A 16,006-nucleotide genomic window follows, 5' to 3' on the forward strand; every position below is an offset into this window, starting at 1 on the left:
AATCTGGATCCCATATTCTAGATGTGGCCTCACCAGCGATTTATAGAAAGAGGTAACAATACGTTGGGATCACGGATTTTTTAATTTTTTTTTTTTTTTTTTTAAATACATCCTAAAATCTTGTTGCTTTTTCAGCTGCTGCTCAGCTTACTTGTAACCAGAATACCCAAGTCCTTCTCCTGTTCTGTAGTCCCAAATATGGTCCCATTTAACCCCTTACTAACCAACATCTGATGTATTAATATGCCGATGTAAGTATCCCTTGCTTTGATGTGGGCTCCGGCGGTGAGCCCACATCTTTCTGGGGACATGTCAGCTGTTCAAGACAGCCGACATGTGCCCGCAGTGGTCGCAAGTGCAATCACGATCCATCTGCGGATATTAACTAGTTAAAAGCTGCTGTCAGATTGACAGCAGCATAAAAAAAAAAAAAAAAAAAATCTTACTTAAAGCCATCCGGCAATAAATATACACACCGGTTATCCCCGTCACAATATCGGGGGTCATCGGTGCGCGCCAGCATGACAGCCAGAGGTCTCCTTGAGACCCCTATGGTTGTCAGTGCTGGACTGCTATCAGCGCCACCCAGTGGTTGGCACTTAGAGGCGATGTTCTGATCGCCTCTATGTAGCTGAGCTAATCAAGTTGTGCCAGCTTCTAGTCTCCTATGGACACTATTGAAGCATGGTACAAGAAGAAAAAAAAAATGTTTTTAACCCTTTCAAGACTTTGCCCTTTTCCATTTTTGCGTTTTCGTTTTTCACTCCCCTCCTTTCCAGAGCCATAACTTTTTTATTTTTCCATCAATATGGCCATGTGAGCCCTTGGTTTTTGTGGGACAAGTTGTACTATTGAACGACATCATTGGTTTTATCATGTCTTGTACTAGAAAATGGGAATATAATTCCAAGTGCGATGAAATTGCAAAAAAAAAAAAAAAGTGCAATCCATACACACCTGTCTTTTGGTTTGGCTTTTTTCTAGGTTCACTAAATGCGAATACTAACATGCCATAATGATCCTCCAGGTCATTACAAGTTCATAGACACCAAACATGTCTAGGTTATATTTTATCTAAGCAGTAAAAAAATTTAAAAAAAGTTATGGCTCTGGGAAAGGAGGGTAGCGAAAAACAAAACCGCAGAACTGAAAAAGTTTACACATACACAGCGTTTAAAAAAAAAAAAAAACTCCCTAGAAACACCTTTGTGGGAATGTAGCCCAACTTGTATACACTGCTGATATTCATTTTTATTGTGTGAATTACATGATAACCAATTGGTTATTGCTGCCATGCATGCAATGAAGGATTATGAACGTTGTGTGGGGAGTTAGCATGCGATCCCCTCCCATCCTACATATAAAAACAGTGGCAGCAGCGCCAGTGTCTCCTGGGGGCGACGCACACTCCAGATCACCCACTGCTTGGAGTATTACAAATATGAGCAGTGATGAAATTCTCAATGTTTAGACACCTGAAGTGCAGTGTAATATACATCCATGTTCAGATCAACTATCTGCTGCGAGTTCTTTACAAAACTTTTTACAAAGTTGACCACTTGCCAAACTGATGCAAAAAAAAAAAAAACATTTATGTATCACAACGCAGCTAATTCACCAGTGGTTTTCAGCTGGGTCGGTCACATCTTGGCACCATCCAGGTTGAAAACTATTTAGCCCCCAGACATGGATTACGTTGTGGGACACGACGACAGAGAGGTATATTGTTGGATATTATATTACAGGAGATCGAGGGCTTCAGGGAATTAGGGGACGTGGGCTTGATATCACCAGACAATACAAAGGCGACATCAACGCCACTTGCCACTGCTACAGGGAAAGTGGAAAGAAATCGGGCAAAGCACCTGAATTGGTGCACCTAATACAGGGGTGTCAAACTGCATTCCTCGAGGGCTGCAAACAGGTCATGTTTTCAGGATTTCCTTGCATTGCACAGGTGATAATTTAATCACCTGCAGAGAAGGATTCCAGCACCTTGTGCAATGCTAAGGAAATCTTGAAAACACGCATGGTTTGAGGCCCTCGAGGAATGCAGTTTGACACCCCTGATCTAATAGATGCTCCTTTTCTGGGCAGCTGCGGGCTGCTATTTTAAAGGGCCTCTGTCACCCCCTCCAGCTGTTCTAAACTAAAAGAGCCACCTTGAGCAGCAGTAATGCTGCATTCTAACAAGGTGGCTCTTTTAGTTATTGGTGGAGTTATTGCCAAAATAAAGCATTTTATAATTTTGCCAAAATACCTTTCTTTAGACAGGGAGGCAGGTCTTAACCCCCCTGCTGGAAACGCCACTGTCATCACGCAAATCTTCAGGGGCGCCGCCCCCCTCCGCGCTGTTTTCCCATGAAATCTGGCGCCTGTGCTGTTTAGTACTGGCTGGTGCAGGCGCAGTGAGCTCTGGCCGTCTGACCTCACATGCAGTCTTGCAGACTGCGCCTGCACCAGCCAGTGCTTAACAGCGCAGGATTTCATGGGAAAACAGCGCGGAGGGGGTGGCGCCCCTGAAGATTTGACTGACGGCAGTGTGGCGTTTCCAGCAGGGGGGTTAAGACCTGCCTCCCGGTCTAAAGAAAGGTATTTTGGCGAAATCATAAAACGCTTTATTTTGGCAATAACTGCACCAATAACTAAGAGCCACCTTGTTAGAATGCAGCATTACTGCTGCATAAGGTGGCTCTTTTAGTTTAAAACGGCTGGAGGGGGTGACAGAGGCCCTTTAAGGATGGGAGGGCTATATCAATGGCCCCTTTGCAGCCTGAGAATACCAGTCCCCAGTTGTGAGCTTTAGTAAGGCTGGTTGTCAAAAATTGGGGGACCCCTGCCATTTAAAAAAAAAAAACAAAAAAAAACAAACACCATTACACATCGTGGTGACCCCTCTATTCTTGATAACCAACCTTGCTGAAGCTGACAGCTGAAGTCCCCAGCTGTGAGTTTTGCCTGGTTGGTTCAAGAAAATAGGGGGAACCCACGTAGGGTTTTTCATTCATTTATTTTGTTACATCGCAGGCAGCAGCTGAGGGATACCTTGATCATCGGCTCCTGCTGTCACTTATTAGCGGCAGCAGGTGTCAGACGATGGGGGTAAGAATCCCAGAAGTCCCCACCTGCTATAGTTCGGAGTTTATAACTCATCATTCTCCTCTGCTCGCGCTGATCGCCGGTAGAGCAGGGGAGAATGAGGAGAGCCGGCTTCAGCACCAGTCGCTGGGGAACAGTGATTACTGTAGCGCTTCTTCCCCAGTGCCAATGAGTGTCACATGGAAGACATCAAAGTGTGTTCTCCATGTGCAGGACGTTTTGCTGTCCGTGCCAACGGTAAAAAAAAAATAAAATAATAATAATATGGACATGTCTACGTGTGGGGTAAACTGACACAGTCCGTGGAAAGACACTGACATGGGCATACGTGTGTACGTGTCTCCGGTACATGTGAAAACTTATCACACGTACCAGAGACACAGACAAATGAAAGAGGCCTTAGAATGATAGAAAAGCAAAGCAGAATACGATCACCGCCTCAGAAGAAAAAAAAAAAAGGGCATTTTACATTCTGGGTGTCTAGGGCTGGCAGGGTTAAATCCTAGTAATGAGATTAGAAAATCCTAACTAGAGTCACATGCCAACCAGCAGCGTTAAGAATTAGGCTAACTAATTATTCCAATTCTTGTTCAGGAACACATTAGGAAAAATGTGGACAGAAAACTGCTCATAACCAAAGTATGAATGTTTGTTATTTAATTAGGGATTATCCCCGAGTAACAGATCAAGTTAGTCTTCTCCAGTCTGTTCTACGGGGATACACTGCCACTTCATAGACAGTACAGAGAGCCTACGAAAAGACACATCTCCCAGAGCCACCAATCATAGGACCACGTTCATTTTACCACAGCAGATTTGAACGTAAAAGGCATGATCTGACTGATGTAATGTTAAAACAACCAATCACCTAGTGAACAAGTTATATGCTTGTTCGTCGGGTGAAATGATCTTTTAGTTTCCACAAAAAAAGATAATCGTTCCCAGCAGGCCAACATGTAAGTGGGACCTGTGCTGTTGAGCACAATAGCAGTCTATGCATACCGATCGGTCAGTGCCGGTGAGAAGCAAGATCGGCCTGTGAAGACAGGTTATTAATTGGTCATGTAACACGCATCAAGTGTAAATGAGCCTTTACAGCAGTGTTCCCCAACTCTGGTCCTCAAGAGCCACCAACAGGTCATGTTTTCAGGATTTCCTTAGTGTTGCACAGGTGACTGAATGCTTGCCTGTCCAGGCGATGCAATTATCACCTGTGCAATACTAAGGAAATCCTAAAAACGACCTGTTGATGGCTCTTGAGGACTGAGTTGGGGAACACTGCTTTACAGTAATAAAATTCACCAATTTACCACTGTTTTAGATCGAAGAAAAAAGCAACTGCAAACTATATGGTCAACACGTCGGCCAAGGACAGAGGACTGTCAAGATTAGTGTCATCAAGTTATATGGAGCCATTTGTATGCATTACCATTGAAGCAGCCATTATAAAGGTTGTTAAATAAAGGCTTATCTACTGCTGTAGATTGAGTATTAACTCCACTCCTCCCTTTTGAATTAATCTATAACCCAAAGATATTACAACACAAAGAAGTCTAGGAATGTTTTCTACAGAAGACCCAGATAACATCCTCTTTGTCCACTTCTGGCCATAAGAGCAGAAAGGCCCCAGAGGGCTCCGCATGAGAACTAGTCACTGTCCCAGAAACAAGCCCCATAGGGCAGTATGTGGGGGCCGAAGTTTTACACGTCATGTTCACGACCAATCTCACAGAAGGCTATGCCGTGCACTTCTATAAAGCTCTCCCTTGCCCGGGTACAGGAAAGCAAACCTCCACGGATGAAAGAATTCCTGAGAAACCGGAACGGAAAACACTTTTTAGCAGCTATGGATGCCAAAGCTTTGCACAAACAGCAGCGGTCATGGAAATTGATAAAGGGGAGGGTGGAAAGAGTCTGGTTTTCCACATTTCAAAAAGAACGATGAACACAAAACATCACTTTCTGTACGTTGGAAGTCCTAGACTCCAATTTATCAAGAACAGCGTTTTTCATGCTGACCTTAGATGATGCGGAGTCAGACGCTCCTGACTCAAGAAGCCGATATCACAGTAACTGAATCTGGCGCATCTGAGAAGTGGAGTGCGCCTCCCTGTGGTCAGGGATAGGAGTAAGATTTGTGGTATAAAAGGAATGCCACAGCTCACCAGGAATCACAAAGGGTTACCACATCCCCATCCCACCCCAGCTTCTTACACATTATCTCAGCAGAGCAAAAATGGTGCTAGACGGTGCAAAATTTTAGTGCAGCCCCACATGACAGTTTTTGCGGCAGAATTCTGGCGTAAAAGCTCTGATACTTCCAGGTTTGTGCATGTTTTGTCTTAGACACTGGCATATCTGCTGAATTTTTCCTATACTCATCTTTGACACTTTTTGTGGTGTCATTACTAATTCTAATAAAAAAAAAAAAAAAAAAAAAAAAATTATATATATATATATATAAAAAAAAAAAAAAACTTACTAAGCGATCATTTAAAAATTCTCACATCCAGGTGTCCCTGTCCCATGAAACATAATAAAGTTACACTTACAAAAGTATATCGCTCGTGCGCACCATATCGCCGGTGTCCTTGTGTGCCTACTGCGCATGTCCATGACAATTATGTCCAGGACCCACAATGCTTAAGTACGCAGTTGTGCAGAACACTTGCGAAGTACAAGCTGCCATCTTCGTTAAGGTATTCCATTATTGCGTGTTCACTGCGCATATCCATGACAATTATGTCAACAACCCACAATGCCAGGTATACAATTGCGCAGAGCGTCATATTGATTAAGGTATTCCATTATCATATAAGTTGGAACCAAAATGATAAAAAACTAAACAGAAGTTCTTTTATTAAAAAGACCAATTACTTCTATGTGAGGACAATGTCAGGTATCATCAAACATGCGCAGCAGGCACACAAGGACAAGGATCGTTCTTAATGATTTTGTTAATGAGAAATATATGTGTTTCCTATAAAAACCTGTCACACTTATGTATTCACTGCTTGAGAAAGGATATTACAAAACTGGATGCTACATGAATACATTATATTATATGGACAACATTCTGTATGAAATAAAAACTTAACTGAAGAAAACAAAAACATCCTAAAAGGCTCAGACTTCACCGATTAAAAAAAAAAAAAAATTAAATTGTAAGTAAATAACAGAGCCATGTTTATTTTTGATCGGAGCCACAGGTTACGAGCGTTCCAATGCTGTCTGGCCACCATACTGATAGAAAATGAACTCTGACTGAAAGCTGGTGGCTCCGGGAGGAACAGAGGTGTGCACAAAGCAGAGGTCACCGTTTTGTCTAAGGTTTCTCCCAAACAAGAAAAGTCGCACAGAGTATGGATGGCTTCTGAATGCTGTCCCAACAAAAACTCAATGTGTCTCCCATGTTTTAGTAGGGACCACTCGAGAAGAGAAAAAAAAAAAAAAACGACAACCACACACACACACTTTTTGGGAGAGGCACAGATAGAACAGAGTCCTTACACAAAAACAGGTAGGCCGATTTTATCATGAGAACAAGAAAATCAAAATCAAGCAACTGAAGGGGTATCTCCGTGTGATAAAGTAAGCCATATTGCCAGCAACAGCTCTTTATCAGTAGGTGTCTAATCTAGGGGATCCCCACCAATTGGGATTAGCACCTGGTCCTCTTTAGGTCTGCTCTGGATGGCCATCTGATGTACACGCCATCACTTTAGAAGAACCTGTGTCCACTATAAAAACTTTGGTTTTAAAAGACTTTAATTTTTTTTCCTCCCCTCTATACACTAGAAGAGTTTTAAAAGCATGGTATATATTTATAAATCTCTTCAGTGTGTATAGAGAAGAAAAAAAATTGTTAATGTATATTTTTATATCTCCCTCACCTATAAATAGCTAGTACATGAACACGTGTGGATTAGCGTTGGTCTGCTGCGAGTGCTCATAGACCAGTGGCTGGTGGATACTGACGCAGTCTCAGCTTGTTTCTACAACACGTGTGTGACAGTCAAGCCGTACATTTTGGAGAATTGACTGCAGTTCTCACCATGATGTGGAACTTGAGAGCTTGGTGTAAAATCTTGTAAGTTGGTGGCAAAGCCGGACAATCAGGTGCAGTTATATAAACTTGTATAACTGCGTATATGTCAGATTTGTCTGTTGTAAGAGAAGCACAGAAATAATTAGAATATACCGTATATATTTTTCCTTCTATATACTCCAGAAGAGATTTACAAATATAAAGCTCTTCTGGAGTATCTAGAAGGATAAAAAAATATATGTATATATCTATATCTCTCAACTCGGCTCAAAAGTTATCAGAGTTTGAGCCCAGTGTGATCAGATTGTCTCGCATGAGAATCGTATCAGCGATGCAGAGAAGATGGAGGACTAATTCATATCACCATCTTCACCATTGTCTGAGAGCAGATTGGACTGCACTCTGATGACAGAGCGCAGTCCGATGTTTCGCTTGCACCGATAAACACATATGGGTGCACATTAACCAATTATCGGAGGCACACAGCATGCTGCAATTGTTTTCTCATTAAAGGGCAGATCTGCTCTGCTCCATAGTGTGACACTGGGCCAAGTGCTGTACAAGAACACATCTGATAGCACTGGGCCGTGTGTTATATGGCAGTGTGAACGAGCCTCAAGAGAAAAGTCTTGATGCAGAGAGAAGCTGAAGACAGCATGCTGTAGGAGTTGAAACACAGATTTCAGCAATGCCTCCCTTATCAAGCCCCTTGGATTTGTTTGCCTGCAATGATAGTCTTAGCAGCTCAAGCTCATCATTGCTGGGGCACAGCAGCTCCTTCCTCCTGGTCTGGCAACGTCCCCTCCTGTGATGAGCATCTGTCTATGGACTTTGTACATACAGAGCCTGGTGGAGGCGGGGGCAGTTTCCTCAGCTCTGCTTCATGCCAAATCTAAGGGTATGTGCACACGATGCGGATCCGCAGCAGTTTCCCATGAGTTTACAGCACAATGTAAACCTATGGGAAACAAAAAACGCTGTGCACATGCGGAAAAAAAAACGCGCGGAAATGCAGTAGTTTACATTCCGCAGCATGTCACTTCTTTCTGCGGATTCCGCAGCGGTTTTACAACTGCTCCAATAGAAATCCGCAGTTGTAAAACCACAGTGAAAACCATGGTAAATCCGCAGCGGTTTTGCACTGCGGATCCATCAAATCTGCTGTGGAAAACTCCGCAGTGGACCAGAATACGTGTGCACATACCCTAAAAGCTCCAATTGCATCAGGACCCAAGTACAGTAATCTAAGTGACACATCGTTGGATTCAGCTTCTCCTTGCCTACAGCAAGCGGCTATCAGACGTGGTAGAAAACCTGGTGACAGATTCCCTTTAAGGCTACTTTCACACTAGCGTCAGAATTCGGCCCGTCGCATTGCATCGGGCCGAGATTCCGACGCTAGTGTTGTTAGCACTGCACAATGGGTGCAGCGGATGCATTTCTCCGGCGCATCCGGTGCCCCATTGTGAGGTGCGGGGAGGTGGGGGCGGAGTTCCGGCCACGCATGCGCGGTCAGAAAAAGCGGTCCGTCTGGAGCAAAAAACGTTACATTTAACGTTTTTTGCTCCCGGCGGTCCACCACAACACGGCTCAACCGTCACACGACGGTTGCAACGTGTGTCAATACGTCGGTAATGTTACGCTATGGGGCAAAAACGCATCCTGCAAACAACTTTGCAGGACGCGTTTTTTCCCCTAAACGACGCATTGCGACGTATTACAAAAAACGCCAGTGTGAAAGTAGCCTAACATGTGTATATACACTAAAGCTAAAAAGGAACTAACCACAACACCACTACACACAAAAAGGTATATTTATTGTATTTTTGAGTGTATGGTCAGTTACTTCAACTTTAGGGTACACACACTAAAGGGAATCTGTCACCAATATCTATCTATCTATATACACACACAACTTTACATTTTCAATTTGCACATTGTTGCCAGCTTATCAATGTCTTTCTGTCATGTTGACCGAGTCAATATTCACCGCACTCTTGAATATATGCAACAAGAAGTTATTTATTGATATACCATCAAATATGGAATAGAGGAAAAACAGAGAAGACGACCAAAATGTGTTTTTGCTCTATTCCATATTTGATGTTATATCAATATATAACTTCTTGTTGCATATATTCAAGAGTGCGGTGACTATTGACTGACTTTGGGACTTCTTACAGTCCATTAGAGCAGCACCTCGATTATTTTTGACAGTGTGCACACCAATCTACCCTGCATTTCCGTCATCTTGTACAGGCATCAGATAAAAAGGTCACTATTTTCTAGCACAACCACAAGGGCCATAATAAAAGATCATTCTGTATTATATTACTTTAACTGGCTAACAGTAACTTTGGCAAACTTTTTTCTTCATCCAAAGAATTAGAAAGGATCATTTTGTCTCTCCCTGCGTCTCAGTCAGTTAAAACAGGAGCAGATCACACTTCCCTGTAAAATGTGAGGCGTCTGCTAGGGAGAAGAATTTGGGGTAATTAGTAGTGATGAGTGAATGTGCTTAGATAAGGTGTTATCTGAGCATGCTCAATAATATATCCGAATCCCCACCACTGCCTGTCTTGTGGCTGTTAGGCAATCCCTGTATGTGTTGCTGCTGTCGAACACAGTTCTCATGCTTCGCACTGCCGAGGGCCAACAGCCCGAAACACCGTGTCTGCGAATTGAGATACTGATTTGGATTTTATCCTAAGTCATATTGCACGACTCATTAAAGGGTTGATTGTTGACTTGTAGGATCGCTACTTCCAACAGGTGGTGCTATAGAGTTTAAGTCCTCTTTTTCTCAGAAGAGGTAATTTGCATATCTGATCAAGCTGTCAGATTGTGCAGAGCATCTCTCAAATGCAGAGAATATGGAGAACGAGATTTCTCCATCCTGCGAGTCTGTGGAAATCAGACTGTACTCGGCTGACACCCGAGCCCTACAATTTCCATGCACCTATAGACTTGAATGGGTGCGTGCCTTCTGATTTGCAGTGCAAATCGCAGCATGCTGCCTTTTTTTCTTCCTCTTGCAGAATTGGTAGAAAAAAAAAAAATGGAAATTGAGGATTCGGAGGCTTGGCTTACCGATTCCACAGCCCTGCTTGCAATGCTGGGGTCCAATCCCACCAAGGAGTGTATTTTCCTTGCAGTTTTAGTGGGTTAGTAGTGTGTATGTGCAAAATTTGGGCGCTCTATTATATTTAAGGGTTAAATCGCGGAAATAAATTGGTGTGGGCTCCAGCGCAATTTTCTCCGCCAGAGTGGTAAAGCCAGTGACTGAGGGCAGATATTAATAGCCTGGAGAGGGTCCATGGTTATTGCCCCTCCCTGGCTAAAAACATCTGTCCCCAGCCACCCCAGAAAAGGCACATCTGGAAGATGCGCCTTTTCTGGCATTTGGCCACTTTCTTGCCATTCCCGTGTAGCGGTGGGATATGGGGTAATAGAGGGTTAATGTCACCTTGCTATTGTAAGGTGACATTAAGCCAAATTAATAATGGAGAGGCGTGGGAAAATATTCAGAAAAGTTCCCAGGCTCGAGTTCATATGCGGACATCCAGCAGAGGGCGCATCACCGCGACTGAAGGTAACTACAGGTCATTGACCTACTTTCCATTAATTCGCTTGGGTTTTACAGCCACGAGCATAGCTGCATTAGCAAAGCTCCTGGGTGTAAAATTATTTAACCCCTTCAAATGGATTTACAGCGTGGGACGTGAGATCATCGGAAGGTATGGGATATTGTTGTTTTTTTATTTTTCCTTTGTTACAGAGCGAGGGTCTTTAGGTGGATTAAGAGTCTAATAAAATATTACAACAACCGGTGTCTTTATTTCATTAAACGACTTTGTAATAAAGTGTGTGCGTTTAACCATTTCATACAATTGGATTAATAATGGATAGGTGTCATAATTGACGCCTCTCCATTATTAATCTGGCTTAGTGTCACCTTACAATAGCAAGGTGACATTAATCCTTCATTACCCCATATCCCTCCGCTACACGGGAATGGGAAGAGAGTGGCCAAGTGCAAGAATAGGCGCATCTTCCAGATGTGCCTTTTCTGGGGTGGCTGGGGGCAGATTCTTCCTGTACTGAGCGGTCACATGGTACCGTTCATTACACTAATGAATATGTGACTCCACCTCCCATAGGGGTGGAGCAGCATATTCATTACTCTAATGAGCAGTAACAGTGACAGGAAGAAGCTGCGGGGAGGCAGGGACTGCACCGTGCCAGCAGCAGGTGAGTATACTGGGGAGGGGAGCGCTGCTCGATATTCACCTGCTCCTCTTTCCGGCGCCGCTCCGTCTTCGGCATCTTCTGCAGTGACGCTCAGATCAGAGGGCGCGGTGACGTGGTTAGTGCGCGCCCTATGCCTGAACGTCAGCGCTAAAGATGCTGAAGATGGAGCGGTGCCAGAACGAGGAGCAGGTTAATATTGAAAGTGCCGGGGGCCTGAGCGACAGAGGTGAGTGTGATTTTTTTTTTTTTTAATCGCAGCAACAGCAAATGGGGCAAATGTCTGCATGGAGCATCTATGGGGCCATAACGTTTTTGCAGCACTATATGGGCCAAGAGTCTGTATGGAGTATCTTATGAGGCCATAATCCACATTTGTGCAGCATTATATTGGGCAAATGTGTCTATGGAGCATCTTATGGGGCCATTCTTAACCTTTATGCAGGATTATATGGGGCATATTTTAATATGGAGCATCTTATGGAGCATTATATGGGGCTCCTGATTCAATATGGATATTCAAAAACACTCAACCTACTGATGTCTCAAATAATTTTACTTTTATTGGTATCTACTTTTACCGGTAGCTGCTGCATTTCGCACCCTAGGCTTATACTCGAGTTAAGTTTTCCCAGTTTTTTGTGGCAAAATTGGGGGGGGGGGGGGGGGTTTCGGCTGAGGAAAAAAAAAACAAAAAACAAATCACAAATGGAATGTCACCTATTGAATAACATTGGTCCGAGTGCAATCCGATTTTTTTATCGGATTGCACTCGTCCGTTTTCCTCGCAAGTGGAAAGGGGCCCTTAATGTGAGCCTAGCGCAAGGAGGCATCGTGCAAGACTAAGCAGAGAAATGTGATACAAGGCGCAGACATCATGTTATCCACTCTATAAATACACCACAGAAGTCATTACGCTGCCATAGCAACCAATGAGACAGATTTTCCACTGTCTTATCTGATGGAGGGTGAAAAGGAGTCTAGTAGTATCAGAAGTAGACAATATATCAAAAACAAAATCTAAAAAAACACTACAAAAACACATTATATAACATTATCATGGATAGTGGGTCTGGCCTGCTGGGATCCCACTGACCCGGAAACAAAGGGGCAGAAGCGCTCATAACCACTCATCTTGCAGAGAATTACAGCATAGTCCCATACAAAGTAATGGAGGTTTTCTACATCTTTTGTGTAGGAAACGATTCATAGGTTTGGAAAAATGTTGCAACTTGGAGCATTTTAGGCTGTGTGAGCACATTCAGTATTTCTTGGCAGCAAAAACGCGCCTTTATTTGTATGCGTTTTTTTTGTACAGCAATGAAGGCTTTTTTTTTTTTGGAGATAAACAGATAAAAAAAAAAAAAAGAAAGCGGATATAATTTCTTGGTTCAACACCACCTTTTTCATTCTGATTCAGTGGCATCAGGGTAATGGGATCAGGGCTTGGTGTCAGCAGCTGTTATTGTCACCAAGCCCTAGGCTAGTAATGAAAAAGGTGTTAGCATGACACCCTCATTACTAAGCCAATAAGTAAACACACACACAGGTTGTAACCATCTGTTAATTTAAAGGTACCGTCACACTTAGCGACGCTGCAGCGATACCGACAACGATCCGGATCGCTGCAGCGTCGCTGTTTGGTCGCTGGAGAGCTGTCACACAGACCGCTCTCCAGCGACCAACGATGCCGGTAACCAGGGTAAACATCGGGTAACTAAGCGCAGGGCCGCGCTTAGTAACCCGATGTTTACCCTGGTTACCATCCTAAAAGTAAAAAAAAAAAAAAAAAAAAAAAAAAAAGTACATACTTACCTACCGCTGTCTGTCCTCCAGCGCTCTGCTCTGCACTCCTCCTGTACTGTCTGTGTGAGCACAGCGGCCGGAAAGCAGAGCGGTGACGTCACCGCTCTGCTTTCCGGCTGACCGACGCTCACAGCCAGAGCAGGAGGAGTGCAGAGCACAGCGCCGAGGACAGACAGCGGTAGGTAAGTATGTACTGTTTTTATTTTTTACTTTTAGGATGGTAACCAGGGTAAACATCGGGTTACTAAGCGCGGCCCTGCGCTTAGTTACCCGATGTTTACCCTGGTTACCAGTGAAGACATCGCTGAATCGGTGTCACACACGCCGATTCAGCGATGTCTGCGGGGAGTCCAGCGACCAAATAAAGTTCTGGACTTTCTTCCCCGACCAGCGACAGCACAGCAGGGGCCTGATCGCTGCTGCCTGTCACACTGGACGATATCGCTAGCGAGGACGCTGAAACGTCACGGATCGCTAGCGATATCGTCTAGTGTGACGGTACCTTAAAAGAAAAAAAAATTGCATGGGCTCCCAAGTAATTTTAATAACCAGCAGACGGCTGGGGGCTGATGTTAATATTGTGGCCAGGAGCCAGTAGCCATAAAGGTTCCCAGGCTATTAATATCACCTAACAGCTGTCAGCTTAACCTTTACTGGCTAGTTTACAGGGGGACCCCAGAAAAAAAAAAAAGTTTATATAGGGTCCCCCAATGGTACATTCTGCCCCTATCCTTAACCCCTTTCTGACATCGGACGTACTATCCCGTCCATGTGGGGTGGGCCCCTATGACCATGGACGGGATAGTACGTCCAGCGCGATCGGCGGCGCTCACGGGGGGAGCGCCGCCGATCGCGGCCGGGTGTCAGCTGCCTATCGCAGCTGACATCCGACACTATGTGCCAGGAGCAGTCACGGACCGCCCCCGGCACATTAACCCCTTGCACACCGCGATCAAAGGGCTTCCCTGAGCCCCCCGCAGCAACGCGATGTGATCGCGTTGCTGCGAGGGTCTTACCTCCCTCCCTCCCTGCTCGAGCCCCGGATCCAAGATGGCCGCGGATCCGGGTCCTGCAGGGAGGGAGGTGGCTTCACAGAGCCTGCTCAGAGCAGGCACTGTGAAGCAGCCTGCACTGCTCTCAGATCGGTGATCTGACAGAGTGCTGTGCACACTGTCAGATCACCGATCTGTATTGTCCCCCCCTGGGACAAAGTAAAAAAGTTAAAAAAAAAATTCAAATGTGTAAAAAAAAATAAAAAAAAATATTCCAAAATAATGAAAAAAAAAAAATATTATTCCCATAAATACATTTCTTTATCTAAATAAAAAAACCAAACAATAAAAGTACACATATTTAGTATCGCCGCGTCCGTAACGACCCGACCTATAAAACTGGCGCACTAGTTAACCCCTTCAGTAAACACCGTAAGAAAAAAAAAAAAACGAGGCAAAAAACAACGCTTTATTATCATACCGCCGAACAAAAAGTGGAATAACACGCGATCAAAAAGACAGATATAAATAACCATGGTACCGCTGAAAACGTCATCTTGTCCCGCAAAAAACGAGCCGCCATACAGCATCATCAGCAAAAAAATAAAAAAGTTATAGTCCTGAGAATAAAGCGATGCCAAAATAATTATTTTTTCTATAAAATAGTTTTTATCGTATAAAAGCGCCAAAACATAAAAAAAATGATATAAATGAGGTGTCGCTGTAATCGTACTGACCCGAAGAATAAAACTGCTTTATCAATTTTACCAAACGCGGAACGGTATAAACGCCTCCCCCAAAAGAAATTCATGAATAGCTGGTTTTTGGTCATTCTGCCTCACAAAAATCGGAATAAAAAGCGATCAAAAAATGTCACGTGCCCGAAAATGTTACCAATAAAAACGTCAACTCGTCCCGCAAAAAACAAGACCTCACATGACTCTGTGGACCAAAATATAGAAAAATTATAGCTCTCAAAATGTGGTAACGCAAAAAATATTTTTTGCAATAAAAAGCGTCTTTCAGTGAGTGACGGCTGCCAATCATAAAAATCCGCTAAAAAACCCGCTATAAAAGTAAATCAAACCCCGCTTCATTACCCCTTTAGTTAGGGACAAATTAAAAAAATGTATTTATTTCCATTTTCCCGTTAGGGCTAGGGTTAGGGCTAGGGTTAGGGCTAGGGTTACAGTTTGGGTTGGGGCTAAAGTTACAGTTAGGGTTTAGATTACATTTACAGTTGGGAATGGGGTTGGGATTAGGGTTAGGGGTGTGTCTGGGTTAGAGGTGTGGTTAGGGTTACTGTTGGGATTAGGGTTAGGGGTGTGTTTGGATTAGGGTTTCAGTTATAATTGTGGGGTTTCCACTGTTTAGGCACATCAGGGGCTCTCCAAACGCGACATGGCGTCCGATCTCAATTCCAGCCAATTCTGCGTTGAAAAAGTAAAACAGTGCTTCTTCCCTTCCGAGCTCTCCCGTGTGCCCAAACAGGGGTTTACCCCAACATATGGAGTATCAGTGTACTCAGGACAAATAGGACAACAACTTTTGTGGTCCAATTTCTCCTGTTACCCTTGGGAAAATACAAAACTCGGGGCTAAAACATTTTTTGTGGGAAAAAAAGATTTTTTATTTTCACGGCTCTGCGTTATAAACTGTAGTGAAACACTTGGGGATTCAAAGTTCTCACAACACATCTAGATTAGTTCCCTGGGGGTCTAGTTTCCAATATGGGGTCACTTGTGGGGGGGTTTTTACTGTTTAGGTACATTAGGGGCTCTGCAAACGCAATGTGACACCTGCAGACCATTCC

General features: G+C 43.8%; 1 protein-coding gene across 1 annotated transcript in view; it reads right to left on the reverse strand.

Moving 5' to 3' along the window:
* Positions 1 to 16,006, reverse strand: part of DSTYK (dual serine/threonine and tyrosine protein kinase) — a 110,018-nt gene that overhangs the window by 75,727 nt on the left and 18,285 nt on the right. The gene's annotated exons all lie outside the window — the stretch shown is intronic.

Source organism: Ranitomeya imitator, chromosome 3, assembly GCF_032444005.1.
Source record: "Ranitomeya imitator isolate aRanImi1 chromosome 3, aRanImi1.pri, whole genome shotgun sequence".
NCBI classification, from domain to species: domain Eukaryota; kingdom Metazoa; phylum Chordata; class Amphibia; order Anura; family Dendrobatidae; genus Ranitomeya; species Ranitomeya imitator.